Source organism: Schistocerca cancellata, chromosome 2 (assembly GCF_023864275.1).
Source record: "Schistocerca cancellata isolate TAMUIC-IGC-003103 chromosome 2, iqSchCanc2.1, whole genome shotgun sequence".
In the NCBI taxonomy this organism is placed as follows: domain Eukaryota; kingdom Metazoa; phylum Arthropoda; class Insecta; order Orthoptera; family Acrididae; genus Schistocerca; species Schistocerca cancellata.
Genome location: NC_064627.1, coordinates 1,120,525,765 through 1,120,545,782, shown reverse-complemented (window position 1 = coordinate 1,120,545,782; position 20,018 = coordinate 1,120,525,765).

The following is a 20,018-nucleotide window of genomic DNA, read 5'->3' as shown; positions in this document are numbered from 1 at the left end:
AGGGCGATGCACTTGAGGACAATATTATGGAAATGGAAGAGGATGTAGATGAAGATGAAATGGGAGATACGATACTGCGTGAAGAGTTTGACAGAGCACTGAAAGACCTGAGTCGAAACAAGGCCTCCGGAGTGGATAACATTCCATTGGAACTACTGAAGGCCCTGGGAGAGCCAGTCCTGACAAAACTCTACCATCTGGTGAGCACGATGTATGAGACAGGCGAAATACCCTCAGACTTTAAGAAGAATATAATAATTCCAATCCCAAAGAAAGCAGGTGTTGACAGATGTGAAAGTTACCGAACTATCAGTTTAATAAGTAACAGCTGCAAAATACTAACGCGAATTCTTTACAGACGAATGGAAATACTGGTTGAAGCCGACCTCGGGGAAGACCAGTTTGGATTCCGTAGAAATACTGGAACACGTAAGGCAATACTGACCTTACGACTTATCTTAGACGAAAGATTAAGGAAAGGCAAACCTACGTTTCTAGCATTTGTAGACTTAGAGAAAGCTTTTGACAATGTTGACTGGAATACTCTCTTTCAAATTCTAAAGGTGGCAGGGGTAAAATACAGGGAGCGAAAGGCTATTTACAATTTGTACAGAAACCAGATGGCAGTTATAAGGGTCGAGGGGTATGAAAGGGAAGCAGTGGTTGGGAAGGGAGTAAGACAGGGTTGTAGCCTCTCCCCGATGTTATTCAATCTGTATATTGAGCAAGCAGTAAAGGAAACAAAAGAAAAATTCGGAGTAGGTATTAAAATCCATGGAGAAGAAATAAAAACTTTGAGGTTCGCCGATGACATTGTGATTCTCTCAGAGACAGCAAAGGACTTGGAAGAGCAGTTGAATGGAACGGACAGTGTCTTGAAAGGAGGATATAAGATGAACATCAACAAAAGCAAAACGAGGATAAGGGAATGTAGTCGAATTAAGTCGGGTGATGTTGAGGGAATTAGATTAGGAAATGAGACACTTAAAGTAGTAAAGGAGTTTTGCTATTTGGGGAGCAAAATAACTGATGATGGTCGAAGTAGAGAGGATATAAAATGTAGACTGGCAATGGCAAGGATAGCGTTTCTGAAGAAGAGAAATTTGTTGACATCGAGTATAGATTTAAGTGTCAGGAAGTCATTTCTTAAAGTATTTGTATGGAGTGTAGCCATGTATGGAAGTGAAAGATGGACGGTAAATAGTTTGGACAAGAAGAGAATAGAAGCTTTCGAAATGTGGTGCTACAGAAGAATGCTGAAGATTAGATGGGTAGATCACGTAACTAATGAGGAAGTATTGAATAGGATTGGGGAGAAGAGAAGTTTGTGGCACAACTTAACCAGAAGAAGGGATCGGTTGGTAGGACATGTTCTGAGGCATCAAGGGATCACCAATTTAGTATTGGAGGGCAGCGTGGAGGGTAAAAATCGTAGGGGGAGACCAAGAGATGAATACACTAAGCAGATTCAGAAGGATGTAGACTGCAGTACGTACTGGGAGATGAAGAAGCTTGCACAGGATAGAGTAGCATGGAGAGCTGCATCAAACCAGTCTCAGGACTGAAGACCACAACAACATATGTGAGCCACAGTTTTCATTGGGAGGTTAGTCACATTTTATTATTCCGAGGTTACGGAAGTAAACTGTTGAGAGTGAATGTTATAACTATTTTTTCTGTTGGGAGGTTACAATGTCCCTTGTGTCATACGACTGTACGCGAGATTTCCACACTCCTAAACATTCGTGGGTCCACTGTGATAGTGAAGTGGAAACGTGAAGGGGCACGTGCAGAACAAAAGCGTACAGGCCGACGTCGTCTATTGACTGACAGAGACCGCCGACAGTTGAAGAGGGTGGTAATGTGTAATAGGCAGACATCTATCCCGACCATCACACAGGCATTACAAGCTACATCACGATCCACTGCAATTACTATGACAGTAACGCGGATTTCACGGTTGAGCAGCTGCTCATAAGCCACACATCACGCCAGTAAATACCAAGGGACGCCTCGCTTGGTATAAGGAGTGTAAACATTCGACGATTGAACAGTGGCAAAACGTTGTGTGGAATGGCGTATCACGGTACACAATGTGGCGATCCGATGGGAGGGTGTGGGTATGGCAAATACCCGGTGAAAGTCATATGCCAGAGTGTGTAGTGCCAACAGTAAAATTCGGAGGCGGTGGTCTTGTGGTGCGGTAATTTTTTTCATGGAGAGGACTTCCATCCCTTGTTGTTTTGCGTGGCACTATCACAGCACAAGCCTTCACTGATGTTTTAAGCACCTTCTCGCTTCCCACAGTTGAAGAGCAATTCGGGGATGGCGATTATATCTTTCAACCGGATCGAGCACCTGTTCGTAAAGCACGGCCTGTGGCGGAGTGGTTAAATGACAATAACATCCCTGTAATGGAGTGGCCTGCACAGAGTCCTGACCTGAATCCTGCAGCACACCTTTGGGATGTTTTGGAACGCCGACTTCGTGCAAGGCTTCTTCGACCGCCATCGATACTTCTCCTCAGTGCAGCACTCCGTGAAGAACGGGCTGCCATTCCTCAAGAAACCTTCCACCACCAGACTGAACGTATGCCTGCGAGAATGGAAGCATTACCGATGGAGGGCGCCAGATACTTTTGATCACATAGCGTATATTCCACCTCGTTATCGAAAACCTGCTAATGATGCGCAGGTAGTTTTTCGATCCCACTTATGGAGCGACTTGCTAATTTTCAGTTAAGCCACATCCAAAGGGCAATCACCAAAACCGAACAAACGAAAGAAAACAAAAACTCTGTATGTGGTTGATCGATAAGGGGCGAGAAAAGTAAACACATTCATATGCCAAACTAGAAGACTTGCAGTAGACCTGTCTGCCAGCCAGGTTTTCTTGGTCCTGCCCACCAGGCCGCATTTGTTACTCTGCGACTGCAAGGCATCTCATTTGTTGCCAAGAAATGTCTCTCGCAAAGCACACATCCCTGTGAAGCAGATCGTAACACAAAGTACCTTCGTCGTGCCACCGGGTGTATATCAATAACAATATACCGGGTGATCAAAAAGTCAGTATAAATTTGAAACCTGAATAAATCACGGAATAATGTAGATAGAGAGGTAGAAATTGACACACATTCTTGGAATGACATGGGGTTTTATTAGAACCAAAAAAATACAAAAGTTCAAAAATGTCCGACAGATGGTACTTCCTCTGATCAGAATAGCAATAATTAGCCTAACAAAGTACGACAAAGCAAAGATGGTGATGTTTACAGGAAATGCTCAATATGTACACCATCACTCCTCAACAATAGCTGTAGTCGAGGAATAATGTTGTGAACAGCACTGTAAAGCACGTCCGGGGTTATGGTGAGGTATTGGCGTCGGATGTTGTCTTTCAGCATCCCTAGAGATGTCGGTCGATCACGACACACTTGCGACTTCAGGTAACTCCAAACCCAAAAATCGCACGGACTGAGATCTGGGGACCTGGGAGGCCAAGCATGACGAAAGTGGCGGCTGAGCACACGATCATCACCAAACGACGTGCGCAAGAGATCTTTCACGCGTGTAGCAATATGGGGTGGAGCGTCATCCTGCATAAACATCGTACGTTCCAGCAAGTGTTTATCAGCCAGGCTGGGGATGATGTGAATCTGTAACATATCGGCGTACCTCTCACCCATCACGGTAGCAGTTTTGCTGTCAAGCGCCATCTGCCGGACATTTTGCGAACTTTGTTTTTTTTTCCGGTTCTAATGAAACCCCATGTCATTCCAAGCATGTGTGTCAATTTGTACTTCTCTATCTACATTATTCCGTGATTTATTCAGTTTTCAAATTTGTTCTGACTTTTTGATCACCTGGTATTTTGTGACTGTATACAGGCCATTGTTTGAGATAATTTTCGTTTGGCTTTCCCGTATTTTCACCTTATGAAGTTGCCGTAAGCTACTTCAAATCCCCATCAGGCTGAGAGGGTCCATGCCCTCTTTTGCACGTCGCCTCTCATTTTCATTAATTTTATTAATTTTCTGTGTCATTGCACGGTAGTAACAGATCGAATAAGGTTATTGTAAGAGCTCAAAACATACTTTTCACTCGATTCCTAAACATGTTGTGTAAGTAGGCTGTTTAGGTTTTCTTATTGGTAACGTCACGTAGCGCTCTGTATGAAAATCATTGGCTGTGCTGTGTGCAGTCTGTGGCTAGTTTGCATTGTTGTCTGCCATTGTAGTGTTGGGCAGCTGGATGTGAACAGCGCGTAGCGTTACGCAGTTGGAGGTGAGCCGCCAGCAGTGGTGGATGTGGGGAGAGAAATGGCGGAGTTTTGAAATTTGTGATACTGGATGTCATGAATTGCTATATATATTATGACTATTAAGGTAAATACATTGTTTTTTCTCTATTAAAATCTTTCATTTGCTAACTATCCCTATCAGTAGTTAGTGCCTTCCGTAGTTTGAAACTTTTATTTAGCTGGCAGTAGTGGCGCTCGCTGTATTGCAGTAGTTCGAGTAACCAAGATTTTTGTGAGGTAAGTGATTTGTGAAACGTGTAGGTTAATGTTAGTCAGGGCCATTCTTTTGTAGGGATTTTTGAAAGTCAGATTGCGTTGCGCTAAATACCTATATTGTGTGTAACTTTAGTGAATGTTTGAGTACGTTCAGTTTTGCTCAGCTGTTTTAAAAGCAAATAATGTAAGAGGTTATCAGCACAGTAATTTTGAAATTGTTCTAAGGGGACGTTTCAGTTGTTTTACTTCCCTGGGTGGCCTGTGCGAGGCGAGCATCGGAGGACGCGGCACACTGCGTTTCCCTGAATTCTGAAGGGGTCGCACAATAGGCTTAAGCGCCTGGTGGAACGACTGACGTCGGTCGAGTTTCGCCTGTTGTATGGAGGGTGAAACGATCTGCGAGACGTCTGAGTGTCGCCGCAGTTTACGTGTTTGCCGTTCCGGCGCGTCCGGAACGAAGATTCCTGGCACCGACTGACTGCATTGTCCTCTTGATTCGGAGAAAACTTGTGGACTGTGCCCTGCTGAGTGCGACTGTCTGACACCGGATGGCCGGTGGTCTAGGAAGGTTGTTTTCATAGACGGTCAATCGGCAAGTTCAGTACCCTCAGCTCAATAGCAGAGGCATGATTGGTCAACTGAGGCTAGCTGACGACATAAAGCCCTGCTAGAAATTGGAGGGAACGGTCGCTATTGGCGTGAATGATGTTCTGAGACAGTGTGGGGGAATTTTGGAATCAGAACTGAATGCTGATTCGCGGTTTTTCGAGGAGAGTAGGGGGTAGAGCAATGTTGGCTTTGCTCTTGCGTTGAGCGGGCAGGGATGTCGGGATCTGATCTTCCTCAGAGTCGGACGGTCTTGCGACTTGGTCGCTCGTTTTCGGAGGAACTCAGAATTCTCGGACAGCCTTCGCGGCCATGGGTTGACACAGAGTTGCTGCACGGCAGAAGTCGGCGCCTACGTCATCAGGACGCTGTCTACCGGCGACGTGCTGCAGATTTCAGTACTGCTACAGTTTTTTGCGGCTCCGGCATTGTATGACCTTACGACTTTTATACTGAATCCCTCAGCAGCACACGCGCTCGCTTTGCCCCAAGTCCACCTTGCTTGTTTCTCCATGTGATCCCATTTGAACTCTCACTACTAATTGCGATACTGCTGTTTAGTCGGGAGATTAATATTTGATTCATTATGACCTCCAGTCATTATCGTAAATCTGTTGCATCACAAAGAGTAGGAGCCCCCTGTTCTCGAGCCAACACTTATTCTCATAATATTTCAGTGTACCCTATCCTTTAACCTACTCTGCGTGTCGACAATCAAGTGCATTTATGTTCTGATGTGTAATAAATCTCATTGTAATATTTAATCCGCATATGATTTTCTAGATATAGGCAGAATCCCATTTCCTGTTGTTTATTATGATAAACTTCTCTTTTTTGAGTAGATCAGGATTTTTATTAAATTATTGTGAGTGTGCACTCCTTATTTTACCAACTAGCAGGGTACACCATCATTTCCTTCCGTTACCGTTGCGCGCATAATTAATTAGCTGACTGATAAGGAGGTGGATCGAGTGCATGTCTCGTTCTCATGCAAAATTCGTCTGAATTAAAGAGGTGCAAACTCTTCTCCACCCCGGCACCTCGCAAGGCAGCACTTATTTGCGTTTATGTTGACCTCCTTAAATCTATTACGGCAAGTGCCAGGATCAATCCTTTGAAAGAGCATAGACAATTTCCTTCCCCATCCGTTCGAGATTCCGCTACGAGTCTGTGGTGTCACCGCCAGACACCACACTTGCTAGGTGGTAGCCTTTAAATCGGCCGCGGTCCGTTGTTAGTATACGTCGGACCCGCGTGTCGCCACTATCAGTGATTGCAGACCGAGCGCCGCCACACGGCAGGTCTAGAGACACTTCCTAGCACTCGCCCCAGTTGTACAGCCGACTTTGCTAGCGATGGTTCACTGACAAAATACGCTCTCATTTGCCGAGACGATAGTTAGCATAGCCTTCAGCTACGTCATTTGCTACGACCTAGCAAGGCGCCATTACCAGTTACTATTGATGCTGTAAAACATGTACCGTCAAGAGCAATGTTCACCATTTATGGATTAAAGTTAAGTATTCCACAGCTACGTACGTTTTTTGCTTGTCTCATTTCCTTGACCTGTTCCAGACCTCACGCCAGCCTGCGTGAGCTAAAACGAGTGCCTTTCGGCTTCCTCTCATAGTGGGTTGGCTGTCTTGCCAATCCACAACAGAGTCTAATCTCGTTTTCGACGAGACGCTGATCCGTAGTCCTCCTTCCTTTCTTTTAACCTCAATAAATTATCAGATACACTGCCATTGACCACAGTAGTAAATCCCATAAATCAGCGACTGTTTCCCTTCCTGAATGTGGTGATTAATTTATCTCAAAACATTCGTTCTTGAAATGATACAACCTTCTCGATAGCACTCACGCCATACAAGACACAGGTGTTTCGAATTACCTCCATTGCTTTCACCATTTATTAAGCACAAACATAACACAATAACACCAATGTTAGACTTTACTCCGTTTTGACACCGTTTTATAATAAATAAACGACGCTTCTCAAAATGTCAAAAATGAAACATGTTCAAGCTGTCATGGCTCGAACTACACTACAAACTAGAACAAAATAACACCATAGCTAAATAGCTTATAGTAACATGCCTTACAAAATCGCCATGGAGCATGCTGAAAAATAGTACGAGGTCAAGCGCGACGGTATATAATGTTATACTTGCTAATTCGAGAGCATAAAAGTCCACTGGAGATAGTAGGCTCTATGTACAATGCGTTGCGATCATTCGGGCAGACGACGTGCACCGGCGCGGTTCTTTCCGTCCCTTTACGACGGACCTGCACCTACTGTAACGCTACTGCCCGCTCGGGCGTACGTTAGCTCTTTAAAGCCTGTACTGTAATAAGTTCACGGGCTTCACCTTATAAACAAGGATTTTAGTACATAAGTTGACCGCGTGTACCTAATTCGAAGCAATTCGGACTTATATCCAGTCAGTAACTACAGTGATGCGTCAAGCAAATGTAAAGTATAATTACTCGTTCGCATGGACAAGAAGTACACGCAGTAGATACTACCAATGATTAATAATACGGTCGCCAGCCTAATTAGGCATTGAGTGAGTTTTTCCTTGTACAAGTGGGTGCATGTACAAGCATAATAACACGTAGTAATGTTGCGTTTTATGGCAAAGTTTGGAACCGGAAAAATCCACTGAACTAAAGTTTTCTCCTTTAGTACTAATTTGGACGAGCTATAAATACACAACACCACACTGCAATGATTACTACGAACTGCATTTTGTATATTGATCAGACTGGAATCGGGCATAGATTACCCTAGAATTAGCAATCTTGAAAGTACACATACAATGTCACTATTAAGGATGGATAAACACTAATACTCTTAAGTTTAATATGGAACTTAACTTTGCTGGTCAAATCTGATCAGTACACTTCAAGGTTTGAAAGAATGGACAAGAGAAGGGGGGGTCCTGAAACTGTTATGGTCGTTATATTGAAACTATTAAGTACTGAAGGTAAATTAACACTCAGAATTATTAACCTATGGATTACTACTCTTTGTCTCACTTCTGGATTATTTAACTATCATTCTTTCTGTCTCAAATTAATTAATTGTCATTGCTAGCTCAATTCAAAAAATTATCTTCCAATTTAATCAAACTGTTGTTCTTTACTGACATTTGCATTAACACACAGAACTTTAAACTTCTTTATAGCATAGATTTGTCTGCTGATAATTCTCATTAACACTAACTTTAAACTTTCAGTTCGGGATACTCGGGTTGCACAATATGTGGTAAGGACCCTGTCTAGGTCAGTGATAAGGATGATTAATTGTTAGGGCAATTCTGGTAAAAGTCACATTATTATTGAACAGTTAGAAACATTTTCGACACTGGTCCACACAGATACAATTCTAAAGATGAATTAAATGTTTGACCTGTGCAAGTCAGTGCTGCGGATGGCGGGCAGTGAGATAGCGAGAAGCACAGCACACATACAAGCACGGCTAAGGCTCTCACTGCATCGGCACTTTCCTTCTTCTTAGCGTCGTAATCTTTCCAATTTTGTGCCTAAGAATATAGCCATGCCATGTAGTCGTCGGGATCGGCACATCCGAGGCTCAATGGAATCCAGTTTTCCTGGATAGCCTCCTCGATACGGTACGTGTTCCTCTGACCGATGCCCAACTCCAACTGTTATACTGAGTACGTTGTGCCGAACCGCGCCAGTGTGCGTTTTCCCACACTCGCCTGCCTCCACCTTTTCCCGCTCCCCTACAGGTAGGGTATTCACCACAGGTTTTCTACTTAATATATATTAATACCTTTCCTACGTATGGACCAGGCGTATAAAATACAATTTTCACATCTTACAAGAGTTTCAACATTAAGTAAACTTCCCTTTGATTACCACATTACTTGAAATCTAACATAATAATAATATTCATTTCAAAAGTTGCTTATAGTTTCTTTAACATAACGATACGAAAAGAAACAGAAATTCAAAACATTGCTTACATTAATCTCTCGAAATTCAGAAAGAAAAAAATTTATAATATGTACAGTTGTTGTTGTTACACTACCTGTGGACATTGTCTCAGCAGATCATCAGTAGGGAAGTCGAGCGAAACCTACTCTACTTCGACGTGAACCAGACTGCAATTAAAGTCAGTAATGTACGTTTAGAGAGAAAGTTTTCACACGAAATGAAAGGTTGGAAATTTTGTCCTCAATTAATATATTTTGAAACTTAGGTGAACAAGTATCACTGCCAAGCCCGTGCTAGTCTTAACACAGTCACTCACAATCCCTTTCACGCATGTTAGCAAGTTTATGGTGTTTCATTTCCCGAAAACATAATAGCTACAAAAATCTGATTGTTTTTGATTGATAATGCTCGTCAAATATTAAGTCCGTCGGTACCTAATGCAGTCACAGTTTTTAGCCACCGACCTGCTCAATACGCCACGCAGAATATATGTATTTTCTCGTCACAAAATTCACTTAAAAATTCCAAAATTTCTACACACACATCGGAATAATTATGCCGTCTTTTTACAACACTTTTGATGTATTAAACACTGCTAGATCGGGCAACTTATCGTTTCCATCGGAACTACTAGTACACACGTCAGAACTGTTTCATGGCTAGGCTCCGACTCCTCTCTCTAAAATACTCTCAGTCTTCTCTACCAGCAGAGAAAGGCGCGCGAAGAATATTGCTTTACCATTGGTCAGTTTACTCAACAGCCAATAGCAAAACAACATTCTCCCGCGCCAATCCGCGCTTTTCATCAATAACGAATCGCAAAATAGTAAACCTGACGACTGCACATTTTACCGACATAATTATCTAATATGCTGAAGTTTTGTTTATGCATAAAGTTATTTACGATTGTTATTTATACCTGAATTAACTTTCCCTTTACCACAAACTTACTTTACAAATCTATTCTACAAAAATCCCCTTTGCCCACATCCATACTTCTTCGAAATGTTCCCACACTAAATCCCACTACATAACTCGTTAAACAATTATCTTCATATTAACCTTAAACCACACTCGCGAATCATTCATACTGCTAACACACATTTATAAAATTTTACATACACAAAAAGACATAATATCACTTTATGAGACTGCTACGGTCGCAGGTTCGAATCCTGCCTCGGGCATGGATGTGTGTGTTGTCCTTAGGTTAGTTAGGTTTAAGTAGTTCTAAGTTCTAGGGGACTGATGGCCACACATGTTAAGTCCCATAGTGCTCAGAGCCATTTAAACACTTTATGAAAATATTAGAACAGTTTATGGAAAACATTCTATTACTTTAGTGCACTCTAGAGGGCACAATCGAAACTAAAATAACAGTCCCCCTATCCAATATTGTCCTCTATCGGCTGATACATGAACTACGTGGGCGGCCAGTCTCGCGTCACCATCCGTCACTATCCAGCTCTGAGACACATCTCCCACTTAACCGCCTCCAAGGCAGGATCGTTATATGGCGCTACGCCTCAGTCGGTTTTTATCAAGTGGCCGCTCGCTGATGGTGCTAAAATTGGTGTTACCATGACAGACACCCATAAACCCTTTCACAAACATGCTTTCGCAAGATTTTTCTATTACTGGCTGCTTCGAGAATGAACGAAAGTGCCTCTGGCCTTCTATCACGTGATTCTCTTGGCAGACAGACGGAATACGGCTTAGAAAAGAAAGGGAAAGGACGGGTTTATATCAAGGCTTTGCGTTCGCACTGCATGACAGTGACTACTAGACCGTGAATACTTTATTCACAACAGCAGCTTAAATGGAAGTCAACACTTCTCGCACCATGTGCTGCGTATCCCATTATGAGAAAAAACACAATGCAAACACACGTGAAATTCGGTCGTTGGTTGCACTGAGGCTAGCTTGTAATGGCTAAAGCGTGGGTGCTATTCCCACTGCTGGTACCAGATTTTAACATCCACAAATGTACCCTATTGTACTGTTTCTCCTGGGTGGACATGAATGTGAAATGTATAGATTACACGTTTTTGCGATAAGTATTGTATGAGTAACTTGCGAGTTTTACCAAGGAACAATATATTATGCTACAATGTATGTCTATTCCTTGGAATTAAGATTCTGTGTTTGAACTCTGACCTCTTTTGTCATTACTATTCTTCTTCTTGGCTTATGATCTGGACGCGAACCGTAGGGAGCGTTTAACGAAGGTTCATCTTGCTGTATCAGCCAATGTAAGTTATTAACCAGACTGAGCCGGCCGAGATGGCCGAGCGGTTCTAGGCGCTACAGTCTGGAACTGCTACAGTCTGGAACTGCCACGGGCGTGGATATGTGTGATTCCTTAGGTTAGTTAGGTTTAAGTAGTTCTAAGTTCTAGTGGACTGATGACCTCAGCAGTTAAGTCCAATAGTGCTCAGAGCCATTTGAACCATTTTAACAAAACTGAAAATAGAGTTGTTTGTGACTTAAAAATTGTGTCCGTGTTGAAATCATTTGTAATCCTAAACCTTGTTTGCCTAGACATGGGCCTTAACAGAAATTCTTTATTGTTAGGCGCCATCTTAAAAAACTATTATAAGAACTTTCCTTTAGCTAATCGTCGAGACGTGCCGCCGGTTAGAAAACGAAACCTTTCTTTCAGATTCTACGAACCTGGAGGTCGCTGCAAATAATTTAATAAGATTCACTTTCAGATTTTCTCAAAGTTGCCAGATTACATCCCAGGCCGGAAGGCCTGGTCACATGATGCTAGTTCTGGTATAAGATTTCATTTCCAAAAGCTGGGCTTGTCATCTTATATTGGGAATCAAGACGTAACCACGATTTTGAGTTACGGAATTTATTGTTGTACAGTGAACGGACTGGTGAAATATTCTATGGCGCTATAAGCACACGACTCTTAATTTGACTTTGACTAGGCATATATTGAGGAATATCTGTGGTGTTTTAATAGTTAAACAAAGGAGTATTTACAATTGTGTAACCTCCCTGAGAACTGAGCTAGTTTACTGAGAGCTTATACGCGTCGGTCTAAATTAAACAACATATTACACTGTTAATAATATTCCTACGATAGTTATTTCTCTTTTATGCTGTCATTGCATTAATGTGTGTTTATTTTTGTATAAGTCACGGCTCACATTCATTCTATTACATTACACTGATAGCAAAGAAAAAGAGTTTCAACTATTTTTATTTTATTGCATTACACTCTTCAGCTCCAGCAACGCCTAGGAAAGAACTCAGGACTGTGTTGTGGTTCCAAATCAACGTTAAACATGTCAATTCGCTACAGACTGGAACAGAGTTGGATTAGTTTTGGCTGTCAGAGGCGGAGGTCGCTGCTTACAGAAACTCTGTCTGTAGTAAACTTTCTTACATAAGCAATGTTATTGTAGTTCATGTGCCAATTGTTACATAAGGTCATAAGAACTTCATTTCATATAACATTGATATTTTGTAAGTGTTGGCGCTGTACTGGGATTCGAGCCCCGATTCAAACTGTATTCTAGGTTTGAACCCTTCGAGATGATACTGTCCCATCATTTTGTTGTTTCCTCACGATTGCAAACTCCTACAGGTCTCTACAAATGGTGCGATCTAACTATTAGAGAAAGAGAATTGGATAGCTGAGACCTCTTTGTGCGGGGTCAATAAAGATGATATTTACGATGTTGGACTCCCAGGCAGCACAGAACTATTCATTGCATCACCTCTGCCTGAACATAAGCACATCTCGCTACTGGTGAACAAACAAGAGGTATTTCATGTCTATTCGTAGCTATAAGACAATAACGAAAGGCGCCGTGTTCGAATCCCTGCCAGGCATAATTCATTTGTCTCGTCGTTTCAGGTTCTAGCATCACGCTATTGGTTAAGATATATAATATCTGACATCTGATTTGCTTAGTTAACGATTAATATAAGTACTGGGTTCTAGTCCGCATCCATCACCACAACTTTACTTCATGACGTTTCACACTTGTGCTATGCAATTTATTGCATACCTTTCGTGGTTATTTATCAGGGGCAACATAAGCTACACGTGGCTCCCAGTGCAGTGCCAAACTTATCGTCATTTATTTCCTGGTTCGGACATTCGGCCTTGTAAACTGATACTGGTGAACAGTTCTATATTTTAAGTCTCTTTATGCCTAGTCGAGTCTCGAACAGACAAACAAGCTTTCATTGGTTAGCAGTGGCTTCAAATTCAGATCATGAAAAAAAATTTGTCATGTCATTTACTGAGTGCGACAAGATTTCTGCAGTGTCACTTTTTGTAAGGAAGTTTAATTTACAAGAGTTAGGGATTGTCTCATTTCTAATAAAGTGTTTTCTAATATCTGTTGTTCCGTGGTATTAGTTCACATGTGGACTTACTGCCATCATGAGCAGTATTCTCTAATGGTCTCTTGTGGTGTCGAACGGAATGTCCAGCCCTCAAGTGTTAGAGCAGTAGCCGGCCGGAGTGGCCGAGCGGTTGTAGGCGCTACAGTCTGGAACCGCGTGACCGATACGGTCTCAGGTTCGAATCCTGCCTCGGGCATGGATGTGTGTGATGTCCTTAGTTAGGTTTAAGTAGCTCTAAGTTCTAGGGGACTGATGACCACAGCAGTCCTATAGTGCTCAGAGCCATCTGAACCATTTTTTTATATATATATTTTTTTTTTTTTTTTTTTTTTTTTTTTTTAGAGCAGGCGCCTTCCTGATTTGGTGTCGAAATTTCCGAAGTTACGTTTGTAACGTGCTCAACTAAAGAGTGTAGGTGGCACCGAGGATGCTGTCGAACTGGGGGTCTTAAGGAACCTGTTGTTTTTTCAGTTAATGTTGCACTATCACGAAGTCACGCCAAAGGAGGATGGAAGACAGGAGGGTTCAAAACATGTAAGTGCCGTTTGCTTCCTCGAATCACGTTCAAATTCCGTCTAATGATTCTGAACAGTCCCTAGTGGTTCCAACTTATACACGAGAGCAAAAATAGCGATCACACTGCACATCAGAGGGATGCGGTAACTTTCATTGTGGATGCAGCCCTACACTGTCCTTAGGAGTTGAAAGTCCGAGGGCGTCAGCAGCGTTAAAGGCTGACAAGAACATCTCTCTGTTGGTGATCGCCCTGCGAACTGTCGTTTTCAGCAGCGAAACGTGTGACAAATCAGTGCATCAGGGGAAGTGCCATCCTTTATGCCACCTCCTGAGGTCTTTTTGTGTCGATTCTGAGCAGGAGTTTTCCTCGGCCAACCATAAGAAAACCACCTGATTTCACAGCGGCGTGTCGCGGTTCTGACCTTGTGAGGTAATGGGCGAGTTGTGGCGCCCTGGAAATATTTTAAGTTCAGAGTTGGCGGCCACCACTCCGGCTGCTCGGCAAGCCGCAGCTCGTTAGAAACCGCATGATGCCGCACAACGGCCGGACCACGTGGTCCAGCCGACTGCGTGGTTGTTAATTCCTTGGTGACACTTTGTCGATGAAGGAGACGTGCCGGGAGTACCAAATATGGCGGACTTAGTGGACCCTTAATGGCACACATTTCACAGTTCGTATAGAAATTACAAGTAGCCAGATGAATCATGATACCTCAAAAGAAACATGTACACTACCATTATTTGCACGACGATTCTGATGGTGTAATCAGATTTTCAATATCTCTATTAGCTTAAAGTTTAGTATCTGAGTGTAAATTATACAAGTAACACCCAGCAACGAATTTACAAAATCTAAACGGTTCATCCGATTTTGTCGATCAATGTGTCTTTAGAAAGCTATTAGTGTACACCTACAGGCATGTGACTTGAATACTACATGAGTTATTGGAGATCAAAGTGGCTGATTACTATCGACCGCGCCGGGTCCTAAGTACTCCACAGTTACACGAAAAAACGGTAGCACCATGCTTATAAATATATTTTTCATCTGTGTCTTTGTTTGTATCCGACATACAGGGTGGTCCATTGATCGTGACCGGGCCAAATATCTCACGAAATAAGCGTAAAACGAAAAACATACAAGGAACTAAACTTGTCTAGCTTGAATGAGGAAACCAGATGGCACTGTGGTTAGCCCGCTAGATGGCGCTGCCATAGGTCAAACGGATATCAACAGCGTTTTTTAAATACGAACTCCAATTTTTTATTACATATTCCTGTAGTATGTAAAGAAATATAAATGTTTTAGTTGGATCACTTTTTTTGCTTTGCGATAGATCGCGCTGTAATAGTCACAAGCATGTGGCTCACAATTTTAGACGAACAGTTTGTAACAGGTAGGTTTTTTAGATTAAAATACAGAACATAGGTACGTTTGAACATTTTATTTCTATTGCTCCAATGTGATACAAGTACCTCTGTGAACTTATCATTTCTGAGAACGCATGCTGCTACAGCGTGATTACCTGTAAATACCACATTAATGCAATAAATGCTCAAAATGATGTCCATCAACCTCAGTGCATTTGGCAATACGTGTAACGACATTACTCTCAACAGCGAGTAGTTCGCCATCTGTAATGTTCGCACATGCATTGACAATAAGCTGACGCATGTTGTCAGGCGTTGTCGGTGGATCACGACAGTAAATATCCTTCAACTTTCCCCACAGAAAGAAATCCGGGGACGTCAGATCCGGTGAGCGTGCGGGCCATGGTATGGTGCTTCCACGACCAATCCACCTGTCATGAAATATGCTATTCAATACCGTTTCAACCACACGCTAGCTATGTGCCGAACATCCATCATGTTGGAAGTACATCGCCATTCTGTCATACAGTGAAACATCTTGTAGTAAAATCGGTAGAAAATTACGTAGTGCATCAGCATACATTGCACCATTTCGATTGCCATCGATAACATGGGGACCAATTATCCTTCCTCCCATAATGCCACACCACACATTTACACGCCAAGGTCGCTGATGTTCCACTTGTCGCAGCCATCGTGGATTTTCCGTTGCCCAATAGTGCATATTATGCCGGTTTACGTTACCGCTGTTGGTGAGTGACGCTTCGTCCCTAAATATAACGCGTGCAAAAAATCTGTCATCGTCCCGTAATTATCTCTTGCGCCCAGTGGCAGAACTGTACACGACGTTCAAAGTCGTCGCCATGCAATTCCTGGTGCATAGAAATATGGTACGGGTGCCAACGATGTTGATGTAGCATTCTCAACACCGACGTTTTTGAGATTCCCGATTCTCGCGCAATTCGTCTGCTACTGATGTGCGGATTAGCCGCGACAGCAGCTAAAACACCTACTTGGGCATCATCATTTGTTGCAGGTCGTGGTTGACGTTTCATATGTGGCTGAACACTTCCTGTTTTCTTAAATAACGTAACTATCTGGCGAACGATCCGGACACTTGGATGATGTCGTCCAGGATACCGAGCAGCAGCATATATAGCACACGCCCGTTTTGCATTTTGATCACAATAGCCATACTTGAACACGGTATCAACCTTTTCCGCAATTGGTAAACGGTCCATTTTAACACGATTAATGTATCGCGAAGCAAATACCGTCTGCATTGGCGGAATGTTACGTGATACCACATATTATCACAAAGCGAAAAAAGTGGTTCAACTAAAACATTCGTATTTATTTACTTACTACACGAATATGTAATAAAAATGGAGGTCCCTATTTAAAAAAAAACGCAGTTGATGTCCGTTAACCTATGGCAGCGCCATCTAGCGGGCCAACCATAGCGCCTTCTGGTTTCCGCCTTCAAGCTAGACGAGTTTCGTTCTTTGTAGTTTTTTCGTTTGATGCTTATTTCGTGAGATATTTGGCCTGGTCACTATCAATGGACCACCCTGCATAATATTCATGAAGAAATTGATCAATTATTTACTGTGTTTTAGAAAGCACAGAGACATTAGGCTACTGGCTTAATTCTGTTCTATTCGTTTGATATATGTTTATTTAATTTGTTTATGTATTTAATAATGTGTGTTAGAGTGTGTTTATGGTCCATCCGTAGGAATATTTACTTAATTTCAAGTTAATGTAAATGCAGTATTTAGAATGGGTTTCATTATGTTTGTGAGTGGGTGTTGGCTTGGAGACAGGGCGGGACTACTCTATCCAATCACAGCGATCGTTCCAAAAAGGACACGTGGGGAGACAGTATAGAAATGGGGGAGGAGCATCGTTTCGAGAGAGGACAGGGGTGATCTGGACAGTACGGGAGAGGACACGAGAGAGTCCTGGACAGTACAGCGCGACGGATACACAGTCACAGCGAAAGACTTGGAGAGTGATGCAGTTTTGCGCATGGTCGCGGGAGATAGAAATATTTCGTAGTGCTGACTTGTGCACTTGTGAGACATTCGCGGCTTCTGCAGTGAAGACGTACTATGCATTTAGAAGTGAATATCTCGCGAGCTACGTTGTTGTTCGTAACTAATTACGTGAAGTAGGAATCTATTGTTCCCCTGTTATTCAACTTATATCTTATTTAATTGCTGGACCATCGACACCAATAAGTGTTTTACAGTAATAAAGGGAATTTTTAAAGGTACTTCTGCTATCGTACTCATCATTTAAAGTCGATAAAATTTATTTATTCAATTGCAATCTTTCATTTATAAATGTCTTTAAAGGGTATAGTACCGCCCGACATTGAAAATAGGTACAACATACTTCATTATTCTTGTCACAACAACATATTTTTTCTAATAATAACTCAAATTCAATTAATTATGATCATCTTTGAGACGATCCTTTGGCCACCTTTGGTGGGACCAAAGAGATGAAATTTACCTGAGCTTTGAGCGCCTGAAATGTGGCTGACCAATACAGTAGCACGGTCTTCCCCCACCTCGACAGAGGTGCAAGATGACCTGAAGAACAGCCATGTTTCAGCACTCTGCCGCTGGATCTTGTGTTGTTAAGACCTGTCTTAGGCGTGCTCCGTAAGGACAAAAGAGTGCAGAAATGGTATGCATGTGAAATACTAAAGAGTAGTTTACAATAATAATTTCTCTATTTCAGGAACTTTTGTGGGGAGAATTAAATGTCAGGCAGGTAATATTAATGGGATCGTAGTAATCTTCGGAAGTGACCAACGGTCACAATGAATCCACAAGTAGCAATAAGTTGAAATACTTCCGAGTGCTTAAGTTAAGCTCAATTACTAGCGTTTGTACTATAAGTTGGAAATATTTAAGAAATGGCGTGTGCAGGACTTGAAATTAGAGACTAGTACTTCCACGTGGTGAGTACTGTGTGAGTCTCAATCTGTGTATGAGACAAAGGATAAAGAGATGTGCTCGTCCATGGTATCAGTTGAGGACTCGCGTGTGATGAATATGTTCTTAATATTACTTTGCGTGTTATGTTTCCGTGTGACGCTTGATTCAAACTATAATACTCTGAGAGAGAAGCAAGGTGAGTCAGCCGTCTATCCAGCAACGCCACTTGGCTTGCATTGCACAGGAAGACGTGCATATAACGTCCAGAGTTCGTAGTAGGAAAGAAAAGTTGCGAAGTGGGGCAGTGTTGGGTGAAACTGGGATGAATTTTAATTGAAGTGGGAAAGCTGAAAGTGATGTGATTATAACGTTGTGACTATTCCTTGTTTTGTATTGTATGTTGCCAGTGTGATGTATTTCATAAAACTTAAGTATGTGTGGTTTGCATGGGAGAGTGGCAAAGTAGTTTCAGAGGTAGTGGATTATGCATGTTCCTTTTGTACCGCACGGTCTTGAGGAAAGTTTCGTGATGATGGTTGTGAGAGTCGAAGTGTGAAATATAGCAGAAAGATCCACCATCCTATCCAGAAAGTGCACTGTAGCGTTAAAGAATTGCGAGACTATAAGATAGAGAATCACCAATGTAAAGCCATGTGTTATTGTTGTAGGTTATAGAATTTGTGTGTTTAGGTTATAGAATTTATCGGAATACATAAGATAGTGAAAAGAAAAAGATTGGTGGCCTTTTCCTTCGAACTGTATGTTGCCATGAAATCCAGAATTTATAATGTGTGCGCCATTCATATTCAGTGCGATGGCCACGTGTTGATCAAAGCCGTTAAATAAGAATGAAAATGTGGTATTGCCAGTGCGTAGTGAACATTCAGAGTTCTGTAAATTACTGATAGTCAGATGTGCGTTTCCGTTGCGTAATATCCAAGCGGGATGATAACTTTTAACTTAATTGTGAGTACTAGAGTTCATGTTACTTGATAAATAAAAAATGAATCCACTCTCTTGGCAGACCACTCATCTTCCAGGCCTGACTGCTTGATGCCACAGTATGAGCAAAGCATGTGGGTGCCTCTCATAATTTCGACCCTGCCAGGATTCTGCTGTTAGGGTTTGCTGTTAAGATTTTTTTATGGAATCTGTTGTGATAGCGCTAAGAAGTAAAATTTTTTTGTTTGCAATTTCTTTCTGGATTGGTGAGGATCTTTTATTTTTTTATGTAATTAATTGCTATATCGGCCAAGGCTCGAAGATCGTTGTATAAAATTTTTTGCACAATGTCTGTAGTAACTAGGTTGCAATCGATAATTGTAGTCACCATGGAGGAGAGTGATTCTGGGGTGAACGTAGCAGTGGAACAGGAAGTAGGTGTCGACCTTGGGTTAATGAGCGAGAACGGCAAACACTCGGAAGGGGCTGAATTGGTCAGCAGCGGGCTTTGTCCACAAACGGGGGCTTTTCCCGACGACGCGGGCGAGCCGGGACTAGGTCAGCTAAGCAGTGAAAGTGCAGCTACCCTTAGCGAAGCTACGGTTTCTCAGGCGAACGAGGTGAGTGCACCGAAAGTAGCAAATGACAATTTGCTACCGCAGTTTTTACAGAGGATGGATAGAGATAAGAAGGAAAGATTGGAGGCAATGGATAAGGGAAATAAAGAGGCAATGAGGAAGCTACACACAGTTATCGATGAGCGTCTGTCCTCAGTTAATAATC